Source organism: Babylonia areolata, chromosome 19 (assembly GCF_041734735.1).
Source record: "Babylonia areolata isolate BAREFJ2019XMU chromosome 19, ASM4173473v1, whole genome shotgun sequence".
NCBI lineage: Eukaryota > Metazoa > Mollusca > Gastropoda > Neogastropoda > Buccinidae > Babylonia > Babylonia areolata.
Window position 1 is genome coordinate 12,628,074 of NC_134894.1, and position 14,844 is coordinate 12,642,917.

The 14,844-nt window shown below is 38.1% G+C and overlaps 1 protein-coding gene across 1 annotated transcript in view; it reads left to right on the plus strand.

The window, feature by feature from the left end:
- Positions 1-641: 641 nt before the first annotated feature.
- Positions 642-14,844, plus strand: part of LOC143293461 (alpha-1,6-mannosyl-glycoprotein 2-beta-N-acetylglucosaminyltransferase-like) — a 55,888-nt gene continuing 41,685 nt past the window's right edge. Inside the window, exon 1 of the mRNA XM_076604337.1 lies at positions 642-761. The gene's annotated coding sequence lies outside the window, so the exon portion shown is untranslated. The remainder of the gene's footprint in view (positions 762-14,844) is intronic.

A 14,844-nucleotide genomic window follows, 5' to 3' on the forward strand; every position in this document is an offset into this window, starting at 1 on the left:
TCACCCTTGTTCTTGTAAAGGGTGATGATGCTGGCGTCACGCATCTCAGTCCTGGGGCACACTGAGTCCCTTCTTCAGTCCCAGCACTGCAGTAGCAGCTCCAGTCAGTGGTGCAGGTGGTGGAGTAGCACGGTCCTTTTTCCAGCCTTGATGTGATGGAGCCGGACAATTCCGGAAAGAAAACACTCGATCACAAGGCCAATGACAATTCACCTTGTGTATGTGGCCTCAATGGCAATGGGACTAGCACTGAGTCACTGAAGATATAGTCTTAACGTGACCCGTAGAATCCGTGACTGATGATCCGACTGCCGTGCGACGAAAATGTTCACTAGGGTCCTGCTTCAGCTTCAGTGATGGTCGTATATTGTCGATGAGATTGGGTGATAGGTAGGCGGCTTTGTTTTGAAAAAATACAAAACCAACAGATCCCTCTCAGTTAACTAAGGTAATTTAAAGCAGTTATAGTAGAAACCTATTTTGAATCAGTTTAGGCCAGATGTAATTCAAATTAGACATGACTAAAAAAAAATACTGATCCCCCTCTCCAAGTTTTCACACACAGAGACACAGACATGCACGCGCGCGCGCGCACACACACACAAACATAGCCGGGGAGAGCGAGGGGATCCTCCGTTTCGGTAATAAGACACTCGTAGGCAAACTGTACACAAGAAAATGGCGACAGAGACTTGTGCAGTGAAGTGTAATTTCTTTACAGAAAGAGTCGCCCTATTTCCTATTTTTAATCACCACCGATGGTAAGCTGAACCCGTTTCTATGCATTTTGATTATTTTGTATAGATGTCAAAGCAGATTTTGCTGGACGTCTTCCTGTTGAGTTCTGATCGATCACTGCCATTTGATCATTTGATCCATTTTTCGTCTTCGACAGTTAGGGCATTTGATGTGTATTATCTGTCTTGATTTTTTGCTCCTTCATCACGTGCATGTCACGTAAGCCTTTCTGTGTGATATATGTACAGTTTTTTTTTTTAGAGGTGGGCAAATGTATAACTGACTTAGGTCACCTGGGTGGGTTTCACCCGGGCGGAAGTGAAACAAATGCACATTCGATTTTGCAATTTGGCCAGTGCAAGATACATTGCAGGTTAGGAACGAAAGCATAAAATGAACATGACAGCCAAGCAATCGCGACCCACACACCCTTTTTGGAATTCGATCATGAGTTCATCAAGACAAATGTGCCGGCATTTCAGAGAGTGTCAAGTGATCGTCTGACGAACTTATTGCGAATACTCGGAATAGCCGGAATACTCGGAATAGCAACACACCCATTGACCAAGTGGTGTACAGTACATCGTCTAACTGGAACAGTTTGGAAAAGAAACGAAAGAAAGAAAGAAGAAAGAAAAAAAAAAAAAGAACAACCGAAAACACCAAAGACTGTTGACATTGCTTGTTTATTCACAATGCAGTTTGTGCTTTTTGAAGCTTCAGGTGTCCTTTTTATACATATGTATGTGTATGTAAAGTATGTTGTGCCTGGGTGTGCTGTTTGTGTGTTTTTAAATTCACTCTCATCCTTGATAGTCCTTTCAGCAACCACTTCAACCTCAGATAGTATATAGATACATTCATTGTTATTTTTTGTATCACTTGGAAACTGTTAAAATTTTGGCTACATCAGCATTTTTCCCCCACCATTAAGTCCATTCCTCTGTGTGACTGGTGGATTGAACATCCATATCTTGTTATAATCACAGACACTAATTCCATCTTGAGGGAAAATAATTGTGGATAATGTCAATTAAAAAAAAAAAAAAAAAAAAAGCAAAAAAAGCAAGTACCCCCTTAATTAAAGTATAAATGTATGTCAGATGCATAATTCTAATATGCAGTTTTAACTATTCTGATGATCCTGGGCGTGACATTTCCATTTATTGTAATTAATGCTAATTGATACTATAGTAAAATGCAGCAAAATAGGAATACCGTTACCGATGAAAATGTATGCTTGTTTAATCTGTATCATGTTTTACATTTTTTGAGTGCTTCCCTTACTATTGCCAATACCATCAAACTGTTAGCTAGATTTATCTGTTCCAAGCACATTTTTCAAGTGCTTCCCTTATAGTAGTTTGATTTAGCAGATGTATACATAATATTTTGACACAAAGTCGCAAATTTTTTACATATATATCATCTTCATTCTGCTCCTGATAGATACCAGGCTATTTATAGTATTAAAAATCCCAATTGTAAAGAAGAAGCAACAGGGTCAGAGATCTTTCTAACTGTGACATTTTAGTTTAAGCCTGTTTTGGAAACATTTTCCAGCAACATTACTTTTCCAGTGCTGGTGTTGGTATGATCTGGTTCCAAATGCATGTTTTCAGTATGGGGAATCTGTATTCCATTTGTGTGTGGCATGGTGCTTATGAGTGTCAGTACACTCGTACGTGCGCACGCGCGTGTGCGTGTGTGCATGCGTGCGCGCGCACGTGTGTGTGTGTGTGTGTGTGTGTGTTGCAAGGATGTGTCTTCTACAGTTCTAGAGGGTGTTTTGGGTGGGTGGATGGATGTTATGGAGGTACTGTGCACAAACTGACAAGTATAATTCTGACATGTTTTTCTCTTTGTGTGGGTGAGTAGGGGGTGGGGGATGAGGGAATGAAATTTGAAGCGTTTTGAGCAGTATATCAGGAAAAACCGTATAAATGTCTAGATATGCGAGCACATACATGTGTTTGCTTGAGCGAGTACATCATTTTCTTATCATGGCATGTGTAGTGTAGGCATACTGAAGACAGTTATGAGAGTGAGTGGTCCTGTTTTTTTAATACTTTCCGGGTTTCCCTGACCTTTACTAGTAGTTGTACCTTTACTTTGTTGGGTTATGCTGCTTGTCAGGCATCTGCTTGGCAGATGTGGTGTAGCATATATATGGATTTGTCCGAACGCAGTGACGTCTCCTTGAGTAATTGACTGAAGTGAACTGTACTCGTAGTTTTGCACTATCGCTGCAGAGTTTCCCCAGGAAAAAAACAAAATGAAACAAAAAAACCAAAAAACAAACAAAAACAAAACAAAACCAAACAACAAAACACTTAAACAGCAACAACAACAACATGTATTTGTCTCCTGGGAAGTCAGATTGTCTTCTGTTGTGACCTTTGTTGCTGTTGCACATGTATGTTTCCCCACTCAGATATATAAAAATATATGAACACAGTCAGTCATGCTTATGGATAGTCGTTATCAGGGATAACACAAAAGTATATTAGGCCAAATAAACTAGAGATATTTGTTTTAGCAGCAAGATGAATGTTGGTGTGTTCAGGCTAACGGGAGAATCGTGGTTTTGTTATTCTTTTGCATATAAATAATGTAATTTAAAAGAAAATAATGCATACTGCTGTAAATTTATGTTTGTGAGTATGTTTGAGTCTGAGATGCATCTTGTATATAATCTTCCAGTCAGGGGTGATGAAACTGAAAGGCAGCTGTACTGTGTAGTGTCACTCACAGTGTGAGGCATTGCCAGGGTGACATGAGATGATGTAATAGGGCAATCTGTCTGCTACCATGTGATGCCCTGACACAGTCTGTCTGTTTCCAGGTGACACACACCTTGTCAGACTCATAAAATGACATGGCATGTGTTTCTATACAGTGTGTGCTTGTGTGTGTGCACGCATGTGTGTGTGTGTGTGTGTGTGTCACTGTGTGTGTGTGAGTGAGAGAGAGACACAGAGAGAGAGAGAGAGAGAGAGAGAGAGAGAGAGAGAGAATCAGTGTAACCCAAACTTTGTTGAATCTGGTGTTGAATCTTGTGCAGAGACAAAATGGCTTACACACTACTGACACCAGTTGTTCACATGCATGCATAACTCTATTTCCAAACATCATTAAAAAAAAAAAAAAAAGTCACATGCAGTGATGCATTTACCATGCTGAGGAATTTCAAAAGCAACACTTTAGCCATGATATTATTATATGATCAATATTTTATGTGTGACTGAATAACTTGACGAACTTTGTGAACTCTGAATCGTGGTTTTAATCATTAATGTCTGGTAGGCAGTCAAAGGTGAAATAATTTTTTCCTGTCTGTAATCACCCAGGTTGACAATTTTAAGTAGATCTGTTTGTGCCTTACATTAATAATCAAGTTAACCCACATTGTGTACATATATGATATACAGTTCCAGAACATCAAATGCATGCAGTGAACTAGCGATCCTGTAATCCATTATTCATATCTATGTTTGGTGGGGACTTCAAAAGCTGAAAGCTAGATTATTAGATGTAAACATGGGACACATCAGTATAAAAAGTTGTTACAAATATGACTAGAGCAGTAGAGATTCACAACAACTAAACTCATACATGTATATCTTTATATGACAACATGATTATGTGCATTTTCCCAGATTGTGTCTCAGCTATTTGTGAAACATCAGAATTAGTAGACAAAAGCAAAGCTGGTTAAACTGTGAAAACATTGTTCCTGTAGTGTAGAAGCATAAATTTGATTAATTGAATCATTTCTTTCTGCCTACATCATGTGTTACTAAACTGATTTTTGCATTTTCATGATGTGTGGGGAAAAAATTGAGCCTCTTACATTTTTCTCTGCTGTCTTCAGTTGGTTGTGACCCATGATTATCATGTGTTGTACTTACACTAGTTACATATGTCACATTTGACAAAAGTAATGTCAGCTGCTTAAAATGTTCAGTACTCTTGCAGATCAGTAGTGCAGTTTCAAAGTCACAAATTTATGCAGCAAAGAACTTTTTTAAATGTCAGTGAATTACAAGCAGACAATAACATGCTGATATTTGAAGGGTCTATCACTCAAAAAACAACAACAACAAAAAACAAAACAAAAAAACAACAAAACAAGCAAACAAACAAAAACAACAACAAAAAACACAGTGAAACTAAAAGAACACATTTTACCATTTCAACTTCTTGTTGGAAGACTATTCACTACACTGGCAAATTAACAGTGCAGATTTACATGTACAGATTCATGCAAGAAAAAAGTGCTAAAAATATGTATTTAAAAAAACTAATATATGTGGATCTCAAAAGGGTCTCTGACCCAAAGTACCCCTCACTGCTTATGTATATATATATAGAAGACAAAGATACACAGTTTTGCAGGCAAAGAAAAAAGCAGTACAACTTAATGCAGAATAAAGAGGCAAAAAAATGTAAGCAACACCCAAAAAACAAAAACAAACTTGCCAATCTTTGAATCACTGAAACCAAATCATGCACTTGTGTAATATTCTAATTAGAAATATCATGTATTCTAACTTAATTCACTCATATATACATCCTAACTGATGTTTGTACAACTCAACACACACACACACACACACACACACACACACACACCAGGTACACTAGTGCATGCACACCCATGAGATGTAAATACTTCACCGTTTCCCTCTTCTCTGAAGTCCTACTGCTGGTGGTGAATATGCAAAATAAAATTTACACACAAATGGACTGTTCCTGAGTGTTAGTGTCAGCATTCATTGTCATGAAGCAAGTGCAGTAAAATACAAGCATTGTTTCGTTGCCTGATGGTATTATGTTACTATTCTGTGTTGTGAGCCAAACAGGCCTGAAGCTTATGTTGTTTTTTATTTGTTTTGTTTTTGTTTGCATCTTTAGTCTCATTGTTCTAAAGGAAGGATTGTATTATGAAGGGTGACTATTTTGCATCCAAATAAAATGAATTGTATGCCACAGTTGAATCAAAGACATCCCAGATCCCACTTTTATGAAGTTGCCAATTACTAGAATTAGGTACCTGTCAGGTGACGGATGGTTGATTTGAAGTGTTATCAGGGATTTGGAATGTTTATTTATTTATATATGTATCAGTATGCTGCATAACTGCAACAGTACAACATAACAAAATAATGCATGTTTTTCATCAGGGGAAAGAGCCTACACACATTAAAGTGCTCAAAAGCATGGGAGAGGGAGAAAATGGAAATGAGCATTGGCATGCTCGCATGCACACATATCCACTCGCCCCAACACACCACTCACATCTGTTTCTGATGCGCAATTCAACATGTTATGTGCTTGTGCATTTAGAATGATTGATCTGATGTGGTGCATTTGTGCACGTTAATGTCACAGAAGGTGAGAGAAGTAGCAAGAGAGAGGTAGGGGTGGGCAGGGCAAGAACTTGAGAAGGAGAGAATGTGATAAAATTAAAAAACAAAACAAAACAAACAGAAAAACATTTAGAACTTCTCAAGCAAGTCAGGTAAGAAATGTTGATTCATAATCGAATGTCATGGGGCCACAGCTGTGCAGTTTCTGCTTTGTGACAAAAAGAACTCATGCAGGAAGCAGTATAAACTGATAGTGGTGTGATAACAGTAAAATGAGTTCGTCATTGATAATGTGAGATTACGTCTGAGTTTCTCCCCTCTCAAGTTTCTCCTCTCTCAAGCCATTTTGCTAATGGTTCATGGTCTTCCATTTCCACTGAGAAAGTGATGAAGACTGATGAATCATTGAGAAAATAAATGAAAAATACACAACTGTATTTATATATTTGAAAATGAATCACCATAGTTTACAGGGATGAGTATTTCAAAAGGTTTGGCATGGAATACTTGTTTCTGTAAAGTTGCCTGAATCATAATTCCATTTTTCAGTTGAGTTTCCACTGTTCATCACCTTGTCATCCCTTGGACTGGTAGTATGACCACACTTCTATCCATTTTTGAGTGCACACAGGTTTGGGATCAGGATTTTAGTTTGATCAAAATAAGGCTTGATCTTTTATTTGTTTTCTGCATTTTAGAATTGTATGGAGTGATTGTTTTTTGTATATGTATTTTCTTATGACTTTATTTTCCTTACCAATGTATTGCATAGAAGTTGGAGTGTGTGTGTGTGTGTGTGTGTGTGTGTGTGTGTGTGTGTGTGTGTGAGAGAGAGAGAGAGAGAGAGAGAGAGAGAGAGAGAAAGTGTGTGTGTGTGTGTGTGTGTGTGTGTGTGTGTGTGTTTGTGCAGGGAGCTTCTTCTCAAAGAATTGCATTTGTAGATTCCATGTTTCTTCTTCATCTTCCTCTTCTGCTTACTACTGCTCCTCATCCAGTTCTACTACTAGTACTACAAACAGATTGTATTAAAATGTTTCTCATTACACCGGTTTGTGCTCCCGTTTGATCGGAACTACCTTTGATGAAGGTCAGTTGGACGTATGTCCATCAGCTGCAAACCTGTTTGATGCAGCTGTCATCCCATTTTGTATCAGTGCCTGATCACACTGATGGCATCAGCTACCGCAGCTGCCACACTTTCTCTTTGCAAAGCAAACCAGAAAAGAAGTGTTGTCATCCAACTGATCCAAGGATAACAAGGTACTGAACAGTGGAGACTGAACTGAGAAATGGGAGAATGATTCATGTGACGTTACAAGATTCCATGTCGATCCAGCAGCTTTTCAGGGTATTTATTACTGATAGAAATATCCCAGTGTTGCCTTATTTCTGTGTGTATGATTTTAATTTTCTGTTAGTTGAGCACAGCTTTCACAAGATGAGGGCATTTTAATGTCCTTTTGAGGATCACAGTCATGTTAGGATCAGACAGAGACAATGGCTTAGAATGCCATGAGATTTTTTTTTCTTAAGACAAAGAGAAAATGATAACCCCTGCTCTGATTACAGACTAAAAGGAATTGTTTACACACACACACACACACACACACACACACACACACACACACACACACACACACACATACACACACACACACACAGAGTGATACAAACACACAGAGTGACACACACACACATCTATTTGTATCTTATTTAATATTAGCAGTAAAGTTGTGAACATGATATGCACTCTTTGCATCCTGAGTTTTCACCAAACTTGGTACATTACTATGACCAATGAAAGCAATAGCATGAAGTTTGTACAGAAATTCAAGGTCAGAGGTAAAAAGTCACTTTGAGATCAGTACATCAATGGTTGCCGCACTAATGGAAGTTTATCAGCACCACAGAACTCGGGTTTTACATCTGATCTTTATGACGACCGGAACAGTGTTACTGTTAGGTTTAGGTCAGATCACGATTTTTGTTGTTATTTCTTCTTTTCTTTTTTCTTTTCTTTTTTGGATGGGATCAAAGGTCAAGGTAACACAATGATGCTATTCCTGATCCTGAGGCTTTGTACTATTTTCTGGATTCTGCTTCAGTACTTGTGGAACTTTCTTTATTTTCTGTAATTCCTGTATTGAATTAAGCAGACATTGCTTGTGAGTATTGAAGCTGAAGGCTTTTCTTCCCTTTGTATGTATACAAGTGGAAGCTTGCCTTCAGTTGATGTTATCTTTTATTCTTCAACAAGAAAAAAAAAGTGACAGAAATCAGCACATTTCATTTGGTCTGTACTTGTGATTGAAGTCAATTATTTTATTTTGTTTTGGTGGGGTTGGTTGGTAGTTAGTTATACCATGGAATGAATTGAACTGTTTTTGTTGATGGCACATAATATTGATTTATAATCAGTTATGTAATGTGTGACTGTTGATTCTGGGTTTTTTTAATATCTTTTTTTGGTTTTTTGGTCATTTTGTTGTTAGCTTAACTGCTACTTGTGTTAGATTGATTTAACGGAAATTTGTTTTAGCCCTGAAATAGCCCCTTTGCAGTTTGCTGGGCACCATTCAAGCACCATGATTTGATAAGAACTGAATATTTTGTTCCTTGTACAATTGATAGCATGTGAGGTTTTAGGTTTCAGGTTTCAAGGTGGTTTCATTGATCAGTTTTATAACCTGAGGCAGATCTCACACACCCACAGCACTTGTACAGTTGTAGCGTTCATTGATTCATCAGCAGAACAGTGATAATGAACTCTTGGGGCTGATGTTACCAGGGTTACAAAATAACACAGTGCAGCTGTGCTCTTAAATGTTTTTATTTTTGTTCTGGTCAGATGAGAATGCTATCTTTGCAAAGAAAGTGCTGAAATGGATTATAATGGATTGTGAATGGGGAAATGGTTTGTAAAGATTTATTGATGAAATCGCTTTTCATCACACATCCAGTAAGTATCCCGTTTTCATTATGTGCACTTGAAGTTAAAATGAAATTTAAAAAAAAAGAAAAAAAAAGGGGGGGGGGGGGGGGGGGGGTCACACACACACACACACACACACACAGACACACACACAACAAATATTCACTGGGTTTAAATAATCACTGATGACATTGCTGTTAATCCATTCTCATTGATGTTGAATTGTGTAAAACTGTTAGGATTCACAGTATATTGAAGTAATGCACTGTAATGTGTCAAACAAGCTCTGTGGCTTTAAGTATTTTTTTCATCTATTTTGTGATTTTGTTGTTGTTGTTGTAATCTTGGGATGATAGATTAAGTGGAAGGGCTAACGTCCTCAGCACAGCCTAGTCTAATTTGCCTTTAGAAATTGAATGATAAACTTCATTTGGATATATGTGATAAACTGTGTTGTTCTGCAATTTTTGTTGTTGTTGCTTTTTTTCTCAGTTAAGTTGAAATGGAACTTTGTGTTTAACATGTTCTTGTTGTTTGGTGTTTTTTTTGTTTTGTTTAGCTGGGCAGTCCTGATATTAGCGGGGGATGAAAGCAATGTCTAACTGCACTTTTGAGTGAAAGATAGACTATCTGCATATAGACACATTTGATCATAGTGAGTTCTTTGAGCGACATAGACATCTTCAGAGTCATCTGTGAGAGGCGCAATGATCGATTTAAAATGGATCACTCGTCCATTTTTTTCTCTTTTGACAACACTGGTATAGTAAACTAATACCATACCATCATGTTATCACATAGGTCGGTGATCGAGTTTTTCTGAAGAAAAACAAGGACGGATAAAGTAACTTTTGTATGTTTTGAGAAAAAAAGTTGTTAAAAGGGCTTATCAAATCAAAGATGTAGAACTTTACTACTTTTTGTAATTTAAAGATGTAGAACTTTACTACTTTTTGTCATTTTGATGCAGTGAATATCGATTCACATCACCGGTGTTTAATTTACAAGACCAACTGTAAGTTTGAATAAAAAAAAAAGAGCTGCTGTTGGTGAAAGACAACAACTTATGCACAGTTTCAACTTTTATTTTGTTTTTAGAACAGACTATAAAGAAATATCATATTCTTTAAAGATTAAGAAGCATGGGGGCATACTCATGCGTACAATTCACCCATCCAAAACTAAATCAAGAAAAAAGACTCAAGATATTAAATGGCTGTTGTGTTTTACACTCAGTATGAAGGTCTTTCACAACGTACATTTGCCCAAGTGGTTGTTTTTTTGGTAAAAATAAAAGTAACCTGTTGCTTCTATTTATGCATATCATTATCAGCACATGGTTCGTATGAATAGTTCACAAGAACACAGTACTCAAAGGAGCTGAGAAAGCAGCTAAGTCTGTTCAGAGAAAGATTTTTGTAAAGGCCTAAATGACCATTTAAGTCAACAGATATACTTGCCTTTGGCCTTGGGGTTTTACATTTAAACTGAACCCGTATTTTACATGCCTGTTTGAAGAGTTATTCATTTATTTATTTTATTTTACTGGCTTCTGAGTGAATCAGTATGAGGCAAACTTCTGCAGTCATTTGGAGAGAAACCTTAGGTCACCCTGATTTGATTCACGGAGAAGACATGGTATGCATGTTTGGAGTGGTATAACACAGTTTTTCGAAAGACCTAATTTCATAGCATAGCCGAGTGAGGAAAGTCTCAAGATGCCTTTGTGCCTGAAAACATTCGGACACAGGTACATGTGTGCAGCAGGTCCTGCTTTCACTCAGTTTTGCAGTATTCACTTGATGTTTGGGCCTTAGCACCCTGCTATATGACCCTGTGTGGGCTGGACTTTCAGCAGCTGTGTCAAACCTCAAAGTCAGCTCCAGCCAGCGTGTTGTTTGCAGTACTTGGCCAGTTGTTATTATGGCTGATGCAGCATTCAGACAGCCCAGGTCGACCACACACTGTGTACTGCTGTCCTAGCCAGTCAGCACTAGCACTGTCTGTCTGTGCCCAGCATCTGCTGACTGAGCGAGGGCATGCACCTTTGTTGAACTTTACAATGATTCTAATGGCCAGGCCTTGTACTGAGCAACACACAGCTTTTGCTATCTCACACGCCGTCCAATATGTTTGCCTTTGGATGTCTAGCACTTTTTTTTTTTTTTTTTTAACTCTCACAAATAGAGAACTACAATTGACTTGACGGGTTGCAATATTCCACTTGGGGGTGGGGATGGAATCTTTGGGGAGAGAGAGGGAAATGGGAGAGTTGTCGGGGAGGCAAAGCCAGTGCTAGTAAGTTAGTGTGGAGGTTAGATGCAGTGGTGTGCCCACGTTTTGGGGGCTTCCGTGGTCTGGTCCAACTCATGGTGATAGAAGATTGAAACCCCTTTGTAAAAGTCACAAGTCTCATCCAGACAAGTACATCAGCTTCTTGTTTGATGGTTCGGAATTGATGGAATTTTCTCTCAGTGTGTGGAATGGGTGGTGGGGGATTGTGGGAGAGCTTGGGCTAAAATGGTGTTTTAGAAATGAACACTGATAAGCTCCATTTTAAAGATGACTCACAAATGAGTAGACATGTGGCCAGCCAGGCATTTACAGTATCCTGTATCATTAAAGTATTGTTTTGTTGATTTTGTTTTTGTTTTTGTTTTTTGGTTAATTATTTTTTGTTATTATTATTTTTTTTTAAATGATGAACTGATGCAATTCCCAAATGAAACAGATACCTCCTGAATTCTGATCACTGCAAGAAAACGTCGTACCTCCCAAATTCCTGATCACTGCAAGAAAATGTCTTAACTAATCCGTGTCATAAATTTGAACTTGTACTAGTTGTAGGGTTAAGGCATGTTTATTTGCAAAGTTGTGGACAGACAGATAAACTGTAGTGTCTGTGTTACAGTGAGATTGTGAGAACCAGTAACGTCATGAAATCCCTGATTAGGTTGTTTCATGGAACCATTGTGGCCATCACAAATTTTATGAAATCACCTAAAATGATTCTTAGTGATTTCACAAAATCTCTAAATGCATGTGTCAGTTATTTCACAAAATCACTGAACTCCACATGCACATGCAGACATCATGTGTACCATCAAAACGATATGTTTGTGACTTAAATGCCATTTAATTAGTTAAACAAACACCAAGAAAAGGCAGTGAGAATTACAGAGCAACTTAGCCTGAAAGAATGTGTTCCTGTTACAACTGTTTCTCTATTAAAAAAAACAACAACATAAAAAACACAAAAAACCGAAGGAAGAAAAACATTAAAAAGTACATTGAGCTATAACTGCTGATCAAACTAAAAGACACATTAGCCAGTCAGAGTTAAGGTTGGGTTCAGGACACCATTGGCCATTTCACTGGTTCACCACAAAATCAATGGGTCATTTTCAGAATTAACAGGTCAGGAAAAACACCCCTCATTCTTGCCCCAGTGTCCCCCATAACCCCAAAATTTGCAATTGATTTTGTACTTTGTCCATCACATTCATCGGTGTGTGAAGTGATATTTAGTAATTTACTATTTGAATGTGATGTGTGTGTGACTCTGTGTGTGTGTGATGATACATAGAGACTGTGTGCTAATGTTTGCTGTGTCATGATGAACACGGAAAACAACAACATAGTCATTACTAAGCTTTATTCTGCAGTGCTGAAACACTGACTTATGTAATTGCATTTGTATTACTCTTTTTGTCTTCATCTTTGTGAAATTCAGGCTGCTCTCCCCAGGGAGAGCGCGTGGCTACATTGACAGTGCCACCCATTAAAAAAAAAAAAAAATTTTTAATGATTTTTTCCTGTCTGCAATTTTATTTGTTTTCCTATCGAAATGGATTTTTTTTAGAATTTTGCCAGGGACACACACACACAAACACACACACACACACACAAGCAAGCAAGTAGTTTAAAAGAGTTACATTCACTGGAGTCAACTGGAGTGACAAGATTTCAGAGATTTCATCAAATCAATTAGAATTTTAGTGATTTCATGAAGTCTTTGATGGCCACAGTTGTTACAGGAAATTGCTGAAGCTTTCAGAGATTTCATGAAATTACTGATTTTACAGTCATAGTGTAACATTTATACGCCAAGTGAATCCAAAAGACGCCACTGACTTGGATCTTCTTGTAACAGAGAAGTTGCCCATGAAGGAATAAAAAGTCAGATCATGAATTGCTTTTCATTGAAAAAAAAGTACAAAAAGGATAAAAAAGGAAAAAATAGAAAGAAAGAAAGAAAATGAAAGCAACAAGGACAAAAAAGAAGTTGAAAAAAAAAGTTTGTTTCTATTTGCTAATGAAGGACAAAGAAATCCATGTGATGATGCTGTGTGTGTGCGCATGCGCATGCATGTGTGTGTGTGTGTGTGTGTGTGTGTGTGTGTGTGTGTGTGCGTGCGTGCGCACATGCATTAACACACACCACATATTCACACACCTACAGCCACACTAGACAGGAAATCTGAAAAAGGATTGAGATTGATCAGGAGAGAAAGGGGGGCTGTGGGTGGTGGTGGTGGTGGTGAGAGAATGGATAGCTGAGGTTATTGACAAAAGGTTATTGTTCAAATCCATCAGGGAAGAACTCATGCTTTGTGTACCATACAAAGCAGCAGGCATGGTGGAAGATGTCAGCTGCTGTTTCATTTGTCACAGCTGAGCCCAGAGCACTTCAGTACCTGCGAGGAGGGTGCAATGGCTGAATGGTTCAAGCGTTGAACTTCCAGTCTGAAGATCCCGGGTTCGATCCTGGAATAGGTGCATAGTGTGTTAAGGCTGTTGATTTTTCCAGTTTCCCAGATACAGATCTGTTAGTGTCTTTGTCAGCTTTATGTGTATCCACATGCACAATATTGCATATGCACAGTATAAAAAGATCCCATGTCAGCGTTCACTGGAGTAAGGAAACATGAGCCCAAATATACCCAACATGCATACTTCAGAACAGTGTATGACTACCTTATTTAATAGAGGGTAGAAACGATCACAAACGTAAACTAAAAGCCTGCTCATACTTACGTACCTAAAAGTGAACATGAGAGTTGCATCTTATGAAGTCAGGCAGAAAGAAAGAAATCACTGGCTGTGAGAAATCAGCAGTGATGATTGTTCATGGTGAAGACCAGAGATTGAGAGGGTGTGGGTGAGAGGGAGACATGGCTCCTGATATGATAACTCCTTCATTATCAGTGTCATAACATCAGATGATAACTTTATTGGTCAGACGATAACTGAGCGTGATTGTAAGTCAGTGTTTTAGTTCAGAAGGTCATTTCATGGTCAGTGTCAGTACTTGTACGTATGATGTACATCGTGGATTTTATGTGCTGTGCTGAGGCAGTTGAGTGGTGAAAGAACACATACGCACACACACACACATCATCATTACATGGATTTAATTGCTTCTCCCTTTGCCACTCATCTGTGTTAGTCTCTGGCTGTCGATCTGCTTGTCTCATGAAAATTGTGTTTTGATGATTGGTACTTGAGAAAAGAATGGCTGTAAAATACCTGTGGAAGTCCAGACATGGTTGGCATGTCTGCTGCACTTTGTATGATGGAAATGACCATTTACATTCTTTAGAGCATGTATTCAGATCTTATTTATTTATTTGTGTTATTGTACAATTTTTTTCCAGCTCTTTCTCTTTGCTGTGAGTTGGTTAGTCTGTGTGTCTGTTTCTAAGCTTTTTCTTCTCTGTCTGTCTAGCCATGTCTGTCTGTTTTACTGCTCTTGTGTTGTCTGTTTGTCAAGTTTAACTATATCAATGTTTGTTTCTCAGT